The 21,027-nt window shown below is 36.7% G+C and overlaps 1 protein-coding gene across 2 annotated transcripts in view; it reads left to right on the forward strand.

Annotated features, from left to right (window-relative positions):
• Positions 1-21,027, forward strand: part of prdm16 (PR domain containing 16) — an 829,575-nt gene that overhangs the window by 36,762 nt on the left and 771,786 nt on the right. Inside the window, exon 3 of one of the 2 annotated variants that reach the window (XM_069918526.1) lies at positions 10,362-10,522. The exons of the other annotated variant lie outside the window; for it this stretch is intronic. The gene's annotated coding sequence lies outside the window, so the exon portion shown is untranslated. The remainder of the gene's footprint in view (positions 1-10,361; positions 10,523-21,027) is intronic. 2 annotated transcript variants of the gene reach the window in all.

A 21,027-nucleotide genomic window follows, 5' to 3' on the forward strand; every position in this document is an offset into this window, starting at 1 on the left:
AGCTTCTCATTAAATAGTATTTAGGCCAATTGATTGAGGAGGTTATCACCTGAAATTCAACTTAATCCAACTTCCATTCAAACAAATGTTTGTCCAATGCTTTATTGAATATGAACGATTTTATTTAAAGCACAACCCAATATCACCAAACCTTCAAAAATGATAAATGAATAGAATGTAATCAAACAGTATATTTGTTGATGATACGGTGAAAATTATAGTCGTGTTGCCATTTTTCTAAAAAGCAGATTTTGGAACATGCTAAATTTATGATGAGCTTTACTTTTGTCAAGCTTTACTTGTGCCTTTGGTCTTCCATCTCAGTCCTTTTGTTGGAAAATATCCTGATTTGTGTGATCCTTGTTGCGTAATGTTCCGCAGTCTCTCTTTTTTTACTTTTTGAAACTTCTCTTGACGTGTAATGTTGTCCCGTTTTGCGCGTGGCAAGTTTGAATTGAGTTCTCGTGAGAATCTGATTGAGAATAATGAGCCACGGATTTTATCCATCGTTTCACGGAAATGGATTAACAATGCAAGAACTTGGGGGAGAAGGGAGATAGCGGTCCTCCTGCAACATTTTTCTTCAGTTACATTCTTTTTGACTTATTATGTCGGTAGTGGTAGAGACAATACAGTTGTACCCATGCAGTTTATTTTTTTACATATCATAAATTGTCACAGATATGAAATGAATAAACTCCAAAATAACCTTTGATATGTTTGTAACCAGCTTTCTTCGTGAGAAATCCATTCCAAAATTGAATACGACCAATATTGTAAAATGCTGTAAAACGGTGTTCAACGAACTGTAAAAAGACCATTATGCAACGGACGAATATACTAATCACGATATGCGTGCTAAATGTCGGGAATCTCGTTTACATAAAATAATAGGAATATATTCAGTTTCCGTAAATTTATGGCACTAACTTCAAAAAGAGAACACAATCCCCAAACCACTTCCATGACTTAAAATGAATTTTATTTATTCAGTTCCCATAAAGCAAAAGCATTGACCCGACTAGATCCTGACATTAACTTGCTACACCTAGCTTGAGTCCCCTAAGGAAAGGGCTAAGAACTATTGTTATAGAACATGTTGCGATTACAAGGCAATCCATCAGAAGGCATTTTCCTCTTTACCGAAGTACCAGTCTCATAATCCCAACAGTTTGGAGTTGGGCATTTATTTACAGAATTTATGAAAGCGAATCGATTGAAATATTTTTGTAAAAACCAATGATCACCTGCAATATCACGGTTTTTGGCAAAATATTGATAGTGCAATTTTGTCATTTTGGTGTATGAATGTAATATCTGTCCATCACAAAGCAAGTAAATAGTCCCTTTTCAACTAGTGCGCATTTTAATTTTAGAATAAACCGATCTCTCTAGGAACACCATGGATGCTTTAAATAACATATTACTCTATTATGGGAATATTAGAGTAAGTTATTTTTTAAAAAAGTCACATCGAAATTACCCAGTATTCCTGTCTATATTCGGTTCTCTGCTATTCTTTCATAGAAAGGTTTAGAGATTTAGGCTTTCCTTCTCTCATTTCTCACCTGCCTGAAGTAACATTTTAAATCGGTTAAAAAAAAGTGTGCGTGCGTATATATATATATATATATATATATATATATATAAATCATGGCTCTCTCATCTAGCCTCCCTTGAAAGATTAAGACCGTGATACGTGTCCCTACGGGTCGTTTGATTGATTACATCATCCTAAGGTCACTTCTACTTCTGGTAATTTTCTCTCTGCCCCGGGGCTTTGCATTCACGCATTTTTATTGCACACTTTGGAGACGTGCAGCTTCGTTGTTTTAGTCGTATGGATTAATGACTTGAGGGCAATGAAGTGAAACAGGAATTGCAATGGCGAACTGCCTATACAATCAGGTCTTAAAGTGGCAAAAACATCAACTTTCTTCCTTCTGATTAGTTACGATTCAAATATCCTTTCTCATACAAATCACTAATATTTTGAAAACGTCCTTTTGGCTCTTTATCTGTTATCCACATTGAAATATTAATATAACTGTAATGGAAATACACACACAACAGAACATAAAGAGTGAATAACTAATGCATGTTAATGCACACAGTAATACAGTTAAATGGGGATGTATTCATTTAATCAGACATTACTTCAAATAAATTTGCATAATGTATCGTAATATATAATCTTTGAAGGTGTCATGTCTATTGAAATATTTGGTTGCTTTAACTCATCATTCTTATTGCTCTCTAATCGTAAAGTGCAGAAAACAGTAAGACGTTATTAGTGATTTGGCTATTTACCGGAATACAGGAATTAATGTGTTCTGAAATGCATATTATCCTTGATCAAGTCTGTTTGTACTTTTAAGAAAATATGTGGGCCCATGTAAAATTCAGAAATAAATATTATTACATATGTTGCCATTGAAATGATAAAAAGGCAAAACAACATTACCTGCACAGGTATACACATATATTCACTTCTATAAGTACCATGCACTGAAAATTGAAACATTTGTATCATGGCCCAAAGTCGTAAAGCAAGTTGTAAAGCAAAATGTTACAGGAGACGTGGCATGGTTAATTAAGTCACTGCAATTATCTATAACAGAGGTCACTCAGTGACTGCTGAATTCAAGATTTTGATGTAGATGCTAAGGGGTTTCATCCACATATGAAAAAGAATCATCATATCTAAAATCCAAAGAATTTTCCTCAAAATTGCATTGAGTTCCTGAAAAATGACTGGAGATAGACTACTCCAAATAAAAAATAAAAGTTAAAGAAGTTTTATTTCAATAATCTCAGGTCCTTTATAGCTATTACACATTTTGGGGTTCAGATGGATCATTAGAGCTTGGGTCATTTGTATAAAAAAATATTAAATGCAAGGAAGCAGTGAAAATGTGACTAAATTTTCTGTATTTGAATTTATTTCATTTCAAGATGGTTGTTATAAATGGTTTAAAACATTTGATAGTTATAATCTGTTTAAATATGATGTTTCAGTCAGTTTTTGAAATGTCAGAACATTTGACCACTCAAGTTTGCAAGAGGAAACACATCTCTATTAAAAGCAAAACAAACTTTCAAGAACATTTTCTTCTCTGAAATTAAATAACAGGAAGACAGAAAGAATTGTAAAGATAGGAATTCTGAAAGCATCCCAGGAACACTAAGATGATGATTCTGGCATTCAACTTTGATTCCACAGTGTACCAGACATGCCAACCTTGGAACTATCATGATAACGTGAGGAATGAATGGATGGAAAGGAACATTTCATTGAGAAGGGAAGTTCGTCCAAAAGTGGTCCACAAACACATGACACCCTGCACTCTGGGTAAGAGGCGGGCTTCTTCTAGTTGGAGACAGAGCCTTCAGTTGGAATGGTCTACCTTTTTGGATCAGATTCTTGAATACAGTGTCATTAATTTGTTCAGATGTTTTGCTTACATTAGTTAAGTGCTGCTGTTTGGGCACCCACAAAATTGTGTCCGAGATTTATGATCTCAGACAGTGAAATGAAAAAAAGGTAATCAAAACAATAAATGGAGTGGAGATGGTAGTGCCAATGAAACTATGTTGGAACTATGGAATTAATGCCCTGAATTACTCGCAATATCAAGTGCTCCCTCAAACATGTATAACAATGTGCACAATATTTCCAACCAAAAACTATTAATTAAGTATCAAAGCAATACTTCTTGCTTGGAGGTATATTGTTTTATGCTATACTTTAAAACTAAGAAGCAGCCATTGGCCCTGCATTCAGTAAGCTCATGACAAATCTTTGACTTCATATACCAACCCCTTTATGCTTCCATTCACTTAATATCCAAAATCATTCTATTTCTCTTTATCTAAATGACAGAAGCTCCATAGAAGGGTTGCCAAAGGCTTCTTGATCATTTCAGAGATTTGGATCTGGAGCTCAGGTTGCTAATGAATCAAGCAGGATTCTGTGCAGCTGCAGAGGCTGCTGGAGTGGTTGAGGTGAATCCACAGACACTCAGTTGCTTTGAAGGGACTGTTCTTTCCTTACTGTAAGGGGTACTGGTCAGTACTAATGAAGATTCTTGTCTGTCTTATGACAGGCAAACATTAAAGCATATCATGTACGTTACAATTTTTGTTGATTTATGACATGATACTAGAAAGGACCTTGAGCTCTCTTGAATAGAGAAATCCAATGATTTGCTGATATTTGAGTGAAGATTATTTTTCTCATCTCAGCTCTGAATGGCTGACTACTTATTTTGACTCAGGGTTTCAGACAAATCATCTCTAAATTTATCATATTAAGAAGCATAAAAATCTTGTACCTTTCAATGAAATTATCCTTCATCTGAACTCCAGAGTATAAGCCCCATCGATTGAATTTCTCATCCTGGTAATAATGCTCAATCTCAGGAATCTGGTCAACCTTTATGGACCTCCCTCCATCACAAATATATTCTATTTGCATTGATGGGAAGGAGATGGAGAAAACCTTTGTTCTTGGGAGTCATAAGACCTTTCTTGGAGCCAGCACAGTGAAGCAAGCATGAATAATGCACACCAACTCTTCCAGCATTGTGGAAAGTATATTGGCTGGTAGTATTACAGGCTGATTTGGGAATTTAACAGCCCAGGACACAGAAGGCTTCAGAAGATATTAAACATAGCAAGATCCACCACAATCACTGGCCTTCCATTCATTGCAGACACCTACATGAGCTGCTACCTCAAGAAGTCAGCAATCATGATAACTGACCTCCACCACCCTGGTCACAACCTCTTCTCACTGCTTTCTTTGGGTAAAAGGTACAGAAGCCTGAAAGCTAATGCCTCCAGGTGCAAGAACTATTTCTTTCCAACAGCTGTCAAACTCTTGAACCTTGTACTGGTGCTCCAATTGTGGATCATCTGCACAATTACAATTCAGTATTTTTTAATCAGAATTAGTGTGAATATTTATATCTATTTTGTTTATCTTATGCCTCTTAATTTAATTTGATTGGTTTACTATTATTGCTTTTCTTTACAAGTACCTATTGCAGCAAGTCAGAATTTTGGTGCAAATGTACCTTGTACGACAAGGATTTCAATCAACTCATCATCATATTATTCAGTATTCTATGATTTTTGTCAGGCATCTTTACTCTTTTTTTAAAATATTGTATTTACAATTTTAAATCATATGACATTAATTATAATATATCAATACAAACATTATATAATTGAATAAAACTCCCCCCAACCTCCCTCATCCACCCAACTAACATCCTCCCTCCTCTCCTACCCACCTGGAAAGAAAGAAAAAAGGAGATCATCACTAAAAATCAACTTATTAGCTGCAGAAACTGAGCACCGGAGCAGATTGGGAGATTACATTTTAATACCAAGAGTTTTTAAATATTGGCACCATACTTTTACAAAAAAATGATATTTATCCCTCAAATTATATGTTATCTTTTCTAAAGGAATACAGGATTTCATTTCAGTATGCCATTTTGCATTCCTAAAACTAAATCAGATTCCCAAGTAATAGCCAAACATTTTTCAGAAACAGCCAAAGTCAAACGTAAAAATTCTATTTGGTGCATAGTCAATCTCAATCCTAAAACAATCGACTTAATATCCCCTAATAAAAATAACATTGGATCAAACGTTAAACTTACTTTTAATACTCGCTCCAAAAACAATTTAACTTGTAACCAAAAATTCTTAACCTCAGAACAAGTCCAAGTCAAATTTTAAAAATGTACCTATTTCTTGTCCACATCTAAATCATAAATCTGAAGAAATTACTTCAAATTTCTTTAATTTCTGAGGAGTTAAATACAATTGATGTAAAAGATTATATTGTACTAGTCTATATCTTACATTTATAACCTTGTCATACTATCCTTACATACGTTTCTCCAAGCACTTTCATCTACCTTTCTATTTAAATCAAGTTCCCATTTCATTATTTATTTATGAACATTCAACTTTGGCATTTATTTTGTAATAACTTATGCATCTCAGAAATAAATTTCTGTGATTCTTACTTAGTAAGCAATAATTAGGCATCATTATTCTTGAACTGATTTCCTCTTGCAGTAAAGGCCCAACATATCAATTTTTGTCCTAAATGATTATATCTGAAAATGTTATGTCTGAAAACCCGAGTGCATCTACTTTTACTATTTTATATTAACTTTGCAGGGAAAATTAAATGCGTAAAAGTCATTCTTATGATCTGTTATCCATGCATAAGTTGCACGAAGGACTCACACAGGCTCGCTGGAATGAGAGATCAGAACTGGGATTAGAGAGGATGCTGAGAGCAAGAGGGGCTCCTGAATGGCCTCGGTTGCTGAAGGCTTCCTGATTGTATCAGAGGTTTGGATCTGGAGTTCAGGTTGCCAATGGATTGAAGAGGGGTCTGTGCAGCTGTAGATGCTGAGGGAGCATTAGTGGTAAATCTACGGATACTCAGTGTCTCTTTTGCATCACTTTCTCTTACTGTAAGGGATGCCAGGTATTGCTAAGGCAATTCTTTGTCTGTTTTGTGTCAGGCATAAGGACATTTTGTGTAATATTACATTTTCTGCATTATAAGATGACAATAAAAAGAATCTTGAATCATGAATAATTTTTGTTGCTTCAGGAAGTAATAAATTTAGGCGTGTCGTTATTTTCAAAATAATTGCCCACTTGGTGGTTGATCATTTGTGTTACATTTGTGATATATTGATTATGTTTGGTTAAATTTTACTGGAATATTCAAGACAAAATGAAGAACTAATCTTGTGGTGAATTTTAGCTCTGGTGAGAATAGAACCATGGAACAGGCCATTTGGCCCTTCTAGTTTGTACCACTAGTCCCATTGACCTGCAACTATTCCATCACCCTCCAGACCTCTCCCATCCATGTATCAATCCAATTTATTTTTAAAACTTAAGAGTGAGCCTGAATTCATGTCAGATAGCAGCTCATTCCACACTCCACTACTCTTTGAGTGAAAACACTCCCCCTAAACCTTTCCCCTTTCATCCTAAAGCCATGTTCTCTTGTATTTACCTCTCCTGATCTAAGTGGAAAGGACCTACCAGCATTTACTCTGTCTATACCTCTCATTATTTTGTAAACATCTATCAAATTCCCCCTTCATTCTTCTATGCTACAAGGAATAAAGTCCTAACCTTTTTAAATCTTTCCCTGTAACTTAACTCCTGAAGACCTGGTATTATTCTAGCAAATTTTCTCTGCACTCTATCAATCTTACTAATATCCTTCCTGTATTTTGGCAACCAGAACATCACATAATACTCCGAATATGGCCTCATCAATGTCTTATACTACCTCACCATAACATCCCAGCTCTTGTTCTCAGTACTTTGATTTATGAAGGCCAAGATGCCAAATGCTGTCTTTACAACCCTGTCTACCTGTGTATCTTAATTCCCAGATCCCTTTGTTCCTCTGCACTCCTCAGTGCCCTACCATTTACTGGGTATGTGCTATCTTGGTTTGCCCTTCCAAAATGCACTTATCTGCATTAAATTCCATCTGCCATTTTCTGTCCCATTTTTCCAGTTGGTCCAGATCCCTCTGCAAGTTTTGAAAGCCTTCCTTGTTGTACATAATGCCTCCAATCTTAGTGTCATCAGCAAACTTGCTGATATAGACAACTAAGAACAATGGTCCCAGTACTGATTTCTGAGGCACACCACAGGTCTCCAGTATGAGAAACAATCATCCACTACCATTCTCTGTTTTCTCCCATTCAGCCAGTTTACATCCTCTCCATGGATACCTAGTGTCTGAACCTTCTGAACTAGCCTCCCATGTGGGACCTTGTCAAAGGCCTTACTAAAGCCCATGTAGACAACATCCTTAACCTTTCCTTCATCTACTTTCTTGATAACCTCCTCGAAAAACTCTATAAGAGTGCAAAAGCTTTATGTTCCTGTTAGGTTAAAAGGAGGGGCAAAAGGTTTGAGAGAGCCGTGGTTTTCAAGGAATATTGGAAACTTGGTTCGAAGAAAAAGGGAGGCGTACATTAGATATAAGAAGCATGGAGTTAAGGAGATGTTTGAAAGATACATTGAATGTAAGAGGAATCTTAAGAGAGGAATTAGGAAAGCTAAAAGAAGGTACGAGAAAACTATGGCAAGCAGAGTGAAAACTAATCCAAAAGAGTTCTACAAATATGTTAATGGTAAGAGGAAAGCTAGAGACAAAATTGGTCCCTTAGAAAATCAGAGCGGAAAACTGTGTGTGGAGCCTAGAGAAATGGGGGAGATATTGAACAGTTTCTTTTCTTCGGTATTCACTAAGGAGAAAGATATTGGGAGATGTGAGATAAAAAAAGCAAATTGGGTAAATATGGGGAATATAGAGATTACAAAAGGTGTAGTTTTAAGGCTTTTGAAGAATATAAAGGTGGATAAGTCTCCGGGACCAGACGGGATCTTCCCCAGGACATTGACAGAAGTGAAGGAGGAAATAGCAGAGGCTCTGGCAGTAATTTTCCAAATGTCATTAGATATGGGGATAGTGCCGGAGGATTGGCGCATTGCGCATGTGGTTCCGTTATTTAAAAAGGGTTCAAGGAGGAAGCCTGGCAACTATCGGCCTGTAAGTTTGACGTCTGTGGTAGGTAAATTAATGGAGAAAATTCTTAGAGATAGTACTTACAAACATCTGGATAGACAGGGTCTGATCAGGAGCACTCAACATGGATTTGTGGGAGGAAGGTCATGTTTGACCAATCTGATTGAATTTTTTGAAGAGGTGACTAGGAATGTGGATGAGGGTAGCACAGTGGATGTTGTCTATATGGACTTCAGTAAGGCCTTCGATAAGGTACCACATGGAAGGTTAGTTAGGAAGGTGCAGTCTTTAGGTATAAATTTTAAGATAGTCAAATGGATTGAACATTGGCTGAAAGGGAGAGGCCAGAGAGTGGTAGTGGATAATTGTCTGTCAGGTTGGAGGCCGGTGACCAGTGGTGTGCCAATACAGATATTGGGCCCATTGTTGTTCGTTATATACATTAATGATCTAGATGATGGGGTGGTGAATTGGATTAGTAAATATGCAGACGATACTAAGATAGGTGGAATAGTGGATAATGAAGAAGGTTTTCAAGGATTGCAGAGGGATTTGGGCTGCTTAGAAAAGTGGGCTGAAAAATGGCAGATGGAATTTAATGCTGATAAGTGTGAGGTGCTACATTTTGGTAAGAAGAATCAGAATAGGACATACGTGGTAAATGGGAGAGCACTGAGGAATACAGAAGAGCAGAAAGATTTAGGAGTGACGGTACATCGTTCCCTGAAGGTAGAAACTCACGTGAATAGGGTGGTGAAGAAGGCTTTTAGTATGCTGGCCTTTATCAATCATTGCATGGAATATAGGAGTTGGGAGGTGATGTTGAGATTGTATAAGACATTGGTGCGGCCTAATTTGGAGTTCTGTGTGCAGTTCTGGTCGCCTAATTATAGGAAGGATATAAACAGAGTGGAGAGAGTGCAGAGAAGGTTTACCAGAATGTTACCTGGGTTTAAGCATCTAGAGTATAGGGAGAGATTGGACAGATTAGGTCTTTATTCTTTGGAGCGTAGAAGGTTGAGAGGGGATTTGATAGAAGTATTTAAGATTATGAAAGGGATAGACAGAGTGGATGTGGATAGACTATTTCCGTTAAGAGGAGGAAAGATTAAAACAAGAGGACATGAGTTAAGAATTAAGGGGCAGAGGTTTAGAGGTAACATGAGGGGGAACTCTTTACTCAGAGAGTGGTAGCCATGTGGAATGATCTTCCGGGAGAAATAGTGGCGGCGGAGTCAATTGTATTATTTAAGAAAAGGTTGGACAGGTATATGGATGAGAAGAAGATGGAGGGTTATGGGCATTGTGCAGGGAGGTGGGACTAGAAAGGGGTGTTTGGTTTGGTGCAGACTAGAAGGGCCTAATGGCCTGTTTCCATGCTGTAATTGTTATGTTATTATATGTTATGTTATTAAACAAGACCAACCACACACAAAGCCATGCTGACTATCTTTAATCAGCCCTTGGCTGTCCAAATACTTGTATACCCGATCTCTCAGAATACCCTCCAATAATTTGCCTACTACTGACATCAGGCTCACTGGTCTGTAATTTCTTAGTTTACTTTTGGAGCCTTTTTTAAAACAATGGAAACACATAGTAAAATCTGCCATTTGAGTAGCACTTCCTGTGCCTAACCTTACCATGAATCTGGTACTTGGTTAATTTGTGGAGTACAAATGGAGACAAAAACCTATCCTTTAAAATGAAAAAATGAGTCTTAAACCCATAGCCATTATACTTTTTATCTCTTTTTAAAATTTAGACATACAGCATAGTAACAGGCCCTTTCAGCCCATGAGCCACCCAATTGGCCTGCAACCCCAGTACATTTTGAATAGTGGGAGGTAACTGGAGCACCTGGAAGAAATCCATGCTGTATCATGAATTTAGTTCACGGCAATGAACCAGCATTGCTGGACTAAGGTAAACGCTGTCTTTCTTTCTTTGCATATTTATGCACTAATTGTTAAGTGAAAAAAAATTGCAACTGGTATGAGTTATACTGCATTTTTCATGACAAATCCTGAGCTTCTAATTCTTGAGTTAGATTTTACACTAAGTGGCCTTTAGAAAAGTAGCTACTTCTAGCACAATGGCAAATAATGGATTTAGTCAACAAACTATTCATCAAAATGTCACGTTATTTTAAAAGTCATGTAATATTTCTGCAATTTATCAGTAATATCTGCAAAATATATTCAGAGTTCTGTTTGGATCACTAAAAGTATTGATGTAACAGCAAATATCAATTTGCTCTTTCAAATTAAATTAGTTTTCTCTGTTATTATGAATACCTATGCAAAAAAGAATCGAACAGGACACAGTGTAAGATAGTACAAGAGGTTAATCCTACTGGATTATTGATTCGTAAAGCTAGTTGAATAATAATATAGCAGAAGAAAGTTGGTATCATTAATGATACTACGAAACTATCAAAATGTTTTTAATTCATTCATTATTACACCCTAGGAAGAAAATGTATTACTTTAACCTAGTTGGCAGATATGTACATCTAGACTTAACAATATGGTTGACTCCATTTTCATCTGAACAATGTTTAATTCAAATGGCAATGAATGGGAAAATAATACCCACACACCATGAATGGAAAAACATTACCAGTAAGTCAAATTTGCCGTCTGCCACTCACTCATCTCTTCTATTAAGATCTATCTAATAATGATATTTTCCTACACGGAGTCTTATTTTCTTAAAATACAGGTCTAAATATGTCGACTAGATGTGTTTTCCCATGCCCCCTTTGCCATTTTGTTTTCCTTTACAGCTTGATTTAGCTGAAAAGCTAAGCGTGTTGGCCCCCTGGAGTTCTGCAGGCGGAGTCCAGTCTGTCCTGGTTCACTCTTGCCGCCAGCTGTATATCCTGATTGGGATTAGCGGTCAAACTTCTCAATTACCTCAACCACAAAGGTCCTGAACCCAATTAATGGCTAATAATTACAGTCAAACTCTTCTACAATTTTTCCCTGCATCATTAGTTGGAGTTCCGGAAATAAGGATCTACCGTGATCAAGCAAGAGCAAGTACCTTGGCCCAACAATGATCCTCGTCTTTCAGAAAGAAAGTCTTTAAAATTGGACGCGATTTGTTTAATTCTGTGCCGATATTATCTGTGTAATATTCTGGTTCGACTTTAAATTCAACGAGAGCTATGTGGATTAGTGAAGCTCACAAGTTTAAGGTGAAAAATATTATTACAGGAAATACCGAGTAGCTCAATAGACAAAGGTGAACAGCCACTATTGAACATGATACAATGATAGCCTATAATACCAAACTCAGAAGACCAGAAACGTTCAGAATTGAATAAAAAAAATTGAAGTATAAAGGCCTTTTTATGGCTGTAAAGTATTGGACGTGTTGTACGTTTTGAGAAACAAATGTCGGGTTGACAGCTACCAGTTAATGAGGAAACGTGCGTGGCTTACCAACATGAGAATATTAGCTATCATCTTCAGCAACCGTTTTACCTGTAGTTTTTTTTTGTATTCTCCAAAGACCGACGATGACCAAGTAAACCCTCAATAGTCTCCGTGAACTTTAAACAATGTAGAATGTTACTCAGCTTGTGGGAAGTGTCAATGGACAGGAAACAATTTTAAACGAATTAAGAATACGCAGACGTATTGTTGCGGTCTCATATTTATATTTAGGTTGGCGGTACTTTCAAATAATGTGGACGGTCATCTGGAGCCCCTCGAGCTCTATTACCAACAACGCGAATCGTGGCCATTTGTTTCGGTTATATTTAATAATCCCATTGAAAAATATACTAATTTTCCAACATGGTTATGTAGAAACTGTGTATCCTGACGATCCTATTTATGTATCATTCTTAACCTTGCAATTACTGACACATTACGATGATTCATGATATCTGCATATATGTATCTCTCAATAATTGGCTACACATAAGGGATCTATGTCTTGGCGCCACCATCATTGCTGACCACGCTGACTTTACGACTAGTACAAATAATCTCACCATTAATACCTATCCAGAAATTCACGATTGGTCATCCAGAAATCAACATCGACCATCCATCATTATACTTAGCAAACCTATGACTATTAATCATTTTTTAAAATTAATAGTCATCTAACAACGCTGAATCTATTGATTATCTCACCTCAGTTATGTGGATAAACGTAATTAACAAAAATCTAGAAGTTCATAATAAATGGATAAGAAGAAACCCTGCGTTTACTAATCAACATTTCGGGCAATTCATGAACTGCGGCTACTGGCTAATTACGAATAAGCACCCAGAAACTGTGTATTTACCACTAATGATCAGCCAAAAACAAAACGCAGAATCTACCCTCTACCTCAAAAACATATTTCCATTGTCGATGTCATCATTAATGGGCATCTTGAAAAAATGCATTCTGCTGACCATCCTCCAATTCCATCATTCAGGAGCATCCGGAAACTCAACATCAGCTGACTAACGCATCATTATCAACTATTCAGAAATATTGAACTTGCTCAGCGTCTTTTCATCCCCAACCATTGATGAATCGTTTATACATTTACAACAATTTTGCCTTTATACCCTAAATTTAAATATGTATCTTAAGTAGGCTGTGGGAACGATGAAGGCGAATCCACGTGCACAACGTCTCTGATTTATCTTTCACTTATTCTCAGGGGCGCCGGTCAATATTAATGGCGAGCCTTTGGGCAGGTAAAATAAAACTCGAATATTACATTTTCTGTATTATTACATGAGAATAAATGAATATTATCATCACATTGTTTCCCTTTTCGCCACTACTTTTATATGAAATGTGACATCAACATAATCTTTGGAGTTTCCCATTTTACAAGTCAAAAATTAGAAAAGGTTTCAATCAAGAATTGTCACCTGACCATCCTGTCGTATTGGCTACTGATTTGCAAAAACATTTGAATTGTGAGTGTAACATTTGGTATTGACTCTGAATGTTTTGTTTGAGCAACATAAACAAATAAAGAAATTGTTTTGTAATCTAAGTTGTGAAATGAACACAAAATTTAAATAATTATGGAGAAAATTACTGCAAGCGAGTTAAGACCTCTGTGTAGCATCAGTAACATGGATTGGTCTAAAGTGCAAACGTTGCAAAGAAAAATATAAAGATCTGATGAGCAGGCAAAACGGAGGCAAAGGGAATTTAATGTGGATTTACCTTCTTAATATTTATTAAATGGCGAGGAATTGGGATCCTTGCAGCAATAGGTTAGGGAGGTGACACTCCATAATGTAGAAAATGCTAAAAGTTAGTGGACACATTCTAAAATAATTTAAACGGATGATGGAATATTAATCTTTATCTCAAGGGACTGAAATATAAAGAGCTGGAAACCTTGGAATTTGTAGCAATTTAGGAGGATACGTGCAGCGACTGTGCTTGTATTATTCCCTTACGTATCGAAAATTGGATGATTTTATTGAAGTATTTAACGTGATTAAGTGATTTGTTAGGGGAATTATTTCCACTGGTGGGATGTCAATCCATTCAGGCGTAACGACAGAACGCACCTTTTCATGCTTAGGCTAACTCTCCCAATTAAAGATCTTTCGCGGCTAGTTCAGGAGGAAAAATTAAAACCAGGTTAGTGTCCTTCTGTTCGGTAGGAATATTTTGAAATTAGGGGCGTAAGCGTCTAAGTGATGTGGAAATTCAGTCTGTCAAACTTCGAACTTTGAGGGGCTGAATGGTCTACTGTTCCCTAGTTCTATTTTTTCTTAATTCAAATAGGAGATCTGAATGTCGCTGATAATTTAATGACGTTCATTGTTCATTCTCAATTGTTTCTGAATTGAAGAGGAGGTTAAAAGTCAATTGCACAAATCAAAACAGAAAAATATAGTCTTGACTGGATACATCAGAAAGACAAGCAAGGAAGCAAAACTGAGTGGAAGGGCAAACAAGGACGACAAAGGCGGTGGATTTATTTTATATAAAAACTGCGCATATTGGTAATCTGAATTTAGAAATCGAAAACATTGAAAATACACAGCAAATCAAGTAGCATCCGTGAAGGTAGAAACGGGGTTACAGTTTCAGGGCGTTGACTTTTCATTTAAAAAATGCGATGTAAAACATTGGAATGGTAAGAAAACGATTTGTTTTTGAGGCGGGAAAAGATTAATTGACAATTGATCAGGCCTCTACTACAAGGTCAGGTGCTTGCCTGACATCTGCTCCAATCCTCGGGTGACCTGTAGTATTACAAATGAAATCCGTTCAAGATTAAACGTTTAAAATCATCTGGATTCGAGGACAGAAAGGTTTTCATGTTTAGTTTTTGCTAAGCACATTGGCGTTTCTTTAAAGTTCAAAAGCCTGAAATCCATTAATGAATAAGATATAAATATCAGATGGCAAATTATGAAAAAAGCCGCATTTCGAGGTCCAGCCGATAAAACACTTCTTTCGACGAATGAGGAGTCGAAGCAGATCGCCTTGAATAGACTCCTACGGACTAGGCAGTAGTCCCAATCCCGGATTCTACAAAATGTGCAATTTAAAAGGAGCAAAAACGATATTCCCGGAAGATCATCGACGCAATTTAAATTACTAATTGACGCAAGTAAAGATTCCGTATTAGATTTCTAAATGCCGCACTTGTTTTTCAAAAATATAATCCGAACCCGATTAACAAATGTAACTAACTCTTGTTACACAACCATAATCCCAACTAATGTTCTTTCTTACGCATTTTTCTTATTTTTTTCCCCCCCAAATCGATCTGTGATATTTATTTCCAGATGAAGGAAACAAATGATTTGGAAGTGAAGTGCAGTTTGGTCTTGGATTCTGTCCTGACCATTCCGTGCTGTAGAGGGGAATGCTCTTGGTGATTGATTCTCAATTGTATTTTCATTCTTTGTTGATAAAACAGGGAGGGTGGAGGCAAAGCGGGAGCGGCTGGGTTGGGAGTGTGTAGGATTGTAGAGGTTAATCACAATACTAATACTTCTGAAAATTCACCTGCACGGAATCTATTAATAAATAGGAAACTGTTCCTCTCTTTTATAATGTTCAACTACCATACGCATGTTTGTGTATTCACCGTCGCATAATAAATATTTACATAATATTGCCACTGGCGTCTGCAGGTTGCTTGTGATATTGCATCCCAAGAGTTTTGCATAATTAAATCATAACTGGATTGCAGCAGGCTATGTGGTTATATTAAACAAGAAACAACAATCAGAATATCGATGCATACGAGGGAGCAATGCACAATAAATATTGATTATAGTTCAAAATACTTGGCTTTAAAATTAACACACAGATTTGGTAATCTGTTTCTTTAGTATTTTCACGGACTTAATTGTCCATAGTAATAATTAGTCAATTGCTTTATGCCTTAATATAGAATTTATCTGGGGTATATCTATAAAATAGATATACAGGCATACACGGTGTGAATAAACAAAACGCCCTAAATTCCTAAAATCTATCATCCAAAGTGAGAACAATGATCATTGAATGAAGCCGGATAGAAAAAAAAGTGGGACCATAGTCTTGAAACTTCTCCTTACGCACCCCCCCCCCCCCCCAACCAACTGAACTTCGGTCTGCATTATTCCCTTTAATCAAAATATGTGGTATCTTGATTTTTAAACAAAAACTTAATGTTGTGAGTACATGCACCAAGTCCGAGTTCATTTTGTGCACAAAATGGCTTTTAAAAATGATATTACTGTGTGACATTGGCAATTGCTATTTAAATTTATTGAACACCAATGGAATTAACAGGTGTTATCTTCTTATATTGAGAATAAATATATAGGCGAGTTACTTTGCGTAATTATTTTCCATTGTAAAAGTTAGTGCTCCTGAAGAAGGTCTCGGGCTCAAAACATTGACTGCCTGTGGATGCTGGATGATCCGATGAGCTTCTCCAGTATATTTTATGCTGAGCTAGTTCGATTACATGTTATAGCCCAGAACGCTGCATGTCTTTTGTACCCTACTAGATTACAATATAGGTTCAATTCCGCTCTTAAGCGTTAAGACAAACGACTGCACTAAATCCAACCATTATACCCAGCTCTATAGATTTCTATGTTGTGTTTTATGGTCAAAATATGTTTATTGGAAAGAATGGGGAAAAGAGAAAGATAATTCGCAACCCACTCACAATTCAGGCAATATTTTAAAATGGGAGACTATTCGTCTGTAGTGGTTTATTCTATAAAATTAATTTCTTCAATAAAACAGACATTCTTGAAGACGGTCTTTGACGCATTCCTACTTTTCCAAGAACAGAATTTTTATCTCATATCTCTGATTATACGAATATGTCCTTCATTTGAAAAGAAAAAAACTCTTTAGGACAATTATGTTTTATATTTTCTCCTTTAAAATATGGATGTTTCCTTTCTCTGGGGGCTTTATATTCAAATACTGCCAGCATATAAAAGTGGCGGGTTTCTACAATATTGTTTAGAATGACATATTTGTAACTTTCCAACCGGTCCCTCAAGATATCGTCACAACAAATTTCCCCAAGAGAAGCACGGATAAGTTAACTGCATTTAAATGGCCCGACCTATAACCATCCTCTTAGAAGTGAATATACAACTTCAATTTTGGCATTGTGTATTTTTAAAAATCCAATCTATATTTACCATCAATCAATAAACCACAAATACATCCATTAAGTCACCTTAACGGTCCTGGAAACTACATTGGAAATTAATTCGCATATTTTACTCTGTGAAATGCTATGATACAGCCAGTGAAGAGGTGCACACTGATAACGCACCAATCATCCAAAGAACTTGCATTGGTTGTACCCCTGAAACGTGACCCCTACAATGGTTCTCTCTACTGAAGTTCAATGAGAGTCTGACATGACTGGAAACATGACATTAAATAATTTATCCCATTTACACAAAAGCTCAATAATTATTAAATCGCAGTTAATCAGGTTCAATTTGTTTACGTTCTTCAAGGCCCAAATGATTCTTGATAGTGTAAAATTATTCTTGATAACTATTTCAATTAAAATAACCATAACAAACAAAACTAGTTACATTTTGAAATTACTCTTTTTACGACGCAAATTTCAGGTGTTTTCTGCTGGTAGCCGATGGTATATTTTAAAGACTTTAAAACTCAACTACCGCAATAAAATATCCTAATTAATTAATTAAAAACACACCGTACATAACACACGGGTGAAACACGCAACATTCAAACAGCTTTCATTCTGTCTCAACGTTTAATATCCAGTTTAAAAGAAAAACTTACAGAAGAATGCCTGAGAAGACACTGCAATACAGTCGATTATTTTATTCCTCAATTTTTAAAAAAACTCGTAAGGTAGGGAAAGGTTGTTGGGTTTCCGTATAAGAACATTAAAAAATCTGTTTCATTGCCTGATTCTCAGCGCCATTCGCTCCAGTGACTGCAATCCCAAATCCACGTGTAATATTCCATAGCTCTGGCACCTGGTGTTAAATCACTGTTGTTATCCCGGACCATCATTCGTCTGAAGCTCTCAATAGCTTTAATTAATACTGTCATAACTGATGGGGGTTATCAGGGCGCATTATTGAGTGAGGATATCATGGCAATCTGTTCTTCTGTCCCTATCAGTTGTGCTAAACTATATACTGCAAATCTATCCACTACTGTTAATTAGTTTAACGCAATTTTAACACAAATAGCGTGCACTGAAGTAGATTACTTTTAGTTTTTTTAAGATAAATTTCCACGACAAAAATCTTGAGTTCATTAACTTTAAAATACTTATTTTTAAAGTTGTTGTTTAAAGACAAACTCCTTTTTACCGTTCAGGCACTTCCCAATGCTTAGAAGTGGGATTCGAACAAGTGGGAGAGGAATAAAGTGTGAAATGGCGTTAGGGCTGTAGAGATAATTGGTCTGATGGAGTTGAGGACAGATCGCGGCCAAATGATGAATATATTCAAACTTTTCCCTGCGTGATGGTGTCAGATGGAAGGCTCTGTGCGCATGTGCGAAGGTGTCCAAACTGACAATGCCAGGGAGATAGCGTGTGCGATTCTCTGAAATCACGACCAACGCCGACAGACAACATGAGATCCAAGGCAAGGGCGAGAAAACTGGCCAAAAGTAGGTCCCTATTTTCTTCTCCTATCTCTCCGCACTTTTTTTTAGCTCCTCTGTTTAGGCTTCCAAAAAAAAACTGCTCCAGACGATCCGCTGAACACACATGGTCTTTGTGAAGAAGCGATCAGGAATGCATTTTCTCCTCCAGATGATGTCGGTGCGGTGGGGACGATTAGAATGATGTGTACCATGGGCTTGCAAAAAGGCTCGGGCGCAAGAACTTAAAGAGTTGAACGCTCTGGCCACAAGTGCGGCGCGGAGCTCTGTTTCTGCCGAAGTTTTCATACCTTGTTTATTTCTCTCATTCGAGAGGAACGTCAATGATCCCCGCGTCTCGACCCGAGTGGTTGAGAAGTTGGAGAGGAATCGCAAAAAAATAAATAAAATCGAAGTTATCATAGTTGACGAAAAGATATACAACTTTTAAAAAAACATACCGAGTCACTGCAAAGTACAAACAGTTTTCCGGAATCTTAAATAGTGGGCGCTAGAGCACCGTTGAAGAGCTGGAAGTTGCTGGCCAACTGCTCGTCTGTTTGAAAGGGGGCAAAATATCTTGGGGGAGTCGGTTTAATGGACTGAACTCGATAGAAATCAAGTCGTACCGGGGTTTCTGAGAAACTGGGGGAATTATATTTTAGGGATTGCATCAGGACAGTGTAAATTTAGTGAGAGAAAGAATCGGACAAGATTTGTAGAGAAATCATTTGGAATAATACGACTGACAACTTTAAACTTCAAATTTAATCATGCCAGATCGGGAGACGGGGTTTTAAGGAAAGACACTCTCGGATCTTGGAAGGAGTTTTGGAAATTCTTAACATGCTTTTGATATATTTTAATGTACAAATACGTTTTATTTCGGATCGCATTGTGTCAAATGTCGGGGGGATAGTGAATAATTATCTTTAACCTATAGCCAAAAGAAAGGCATTTCGTGTATTTTTTAAATGCAATTATACTCACATGTCAGAGGCACAGACGTTTTCTGATCTATGCAACTTTAGGCTATTTGTTTGATTTCTTTAAAGGAGATATGACATTCTTTATTAAGATCTGTAATTATCCACATTGCCAGTTTTCGCCTGTTACATGGCCGCGTTGGTCAGTATGAATGTGTCTGTATTTGCACTGCTGTTACTTTCAATTTGAGAGTCATCGCTCGTCAGCTTTTTTTTCCTGATTTTTTTTTCCTGAAACAACGGAATATTGAACACCTTAGCTGAGCAGAACCTTCATGAAAAAATAAGAGACGCAAATATTTAAGTTTTAAGTTGGAAATGTTGGTAATGTCAATAGTTATTTCTCTATGCGGACCAAATCTTTGCAGCCGTGTATCTACATCACACATGTATCGTTGGTTTTTAATATAAACCCATGCTTCGGATTAATTGATATGACGAGTAATTTGCAAACATGATGGAGGAACTTCAACTTTATGCCACAAGGACAAATTACTATTTGTTTTAAGTTGTTCTCTCGAGAGATTGTCTGTCTAATATTTCCTAGTTTCAAAGCCCTAATGAGGAAAATCTATTTACCGAGGGACTTTTAAAAAGCTTATTCATACGAGTGATTGTATTCTAACATACATAGTTTTCGAGAAGTATGTGCGTACGTGTTTGTACATGTGTTTAAAGTATTTAATGGCCATTGTTAATTGCATTAATTAACACTAGGTAACTCGTTTAACTATTTAACTACATTTTTAAGAAGTTAGCTATAATTATAGATTATGTTCAATGTATGTTGAAATAGCTCTTCTCCCTGGTATGTGGGAAAACATTTTTGATGCGTGACCACGTCCAAGTATTTTTCTATGTTGTTTTGTTTGTAAATTAGTTGTGTTTCGGTCCCCGCTGAGCTCGGATGAGTGATTATTACCATTTAAAATGATGTGCATTAAAAGCTGGTTTCAGGCATGGAGAAAAATATATTCAATTGAGCCAGGAGGTTTGAACACATTCATATGGTGCTTGCAATAAGAAATGGATTAATGGTCATTTTATTTTCCAAAGTTAGTAGGAGGAAAGGAAAACCACAGTTTGAACCCAAGTATTAAACTGAGACTTTGTCGAGCATTTTCCGTGAAAAATGCGGCACACACACATGTATAACATTACTTGCACCCCAAATTAAACTTGAAAGTGATTAAAAATACGCCTTCGCGCTACTAACGTCAACTGCCCACCACGATGGTTTTCACGAGGGTGAGAGCAGGACTGGTGCGTAGGGTGAAGGAGGTGTTGGTATGGTTGGGGGGGTGGGGAAAATCTTAGAACATAGTTGAAAATAAATAAATAAAATTGGCA

This window comes from Narcine bancroftii, chromosome 2, assembly GCF_036971445.1.
Source record: "Narcine bancroftii isolate sNarBan1 chromosome 2, sNarBan1.hap1, whole genome shotgun sequence".
Taxonomy (NCBI): domain Eukaryota; kingdom Metazoa; phylum Chordata; class Chondrichthyes; order Torpediniformes; family Narcinidae; genus Narcine; species Narcine bancroftii.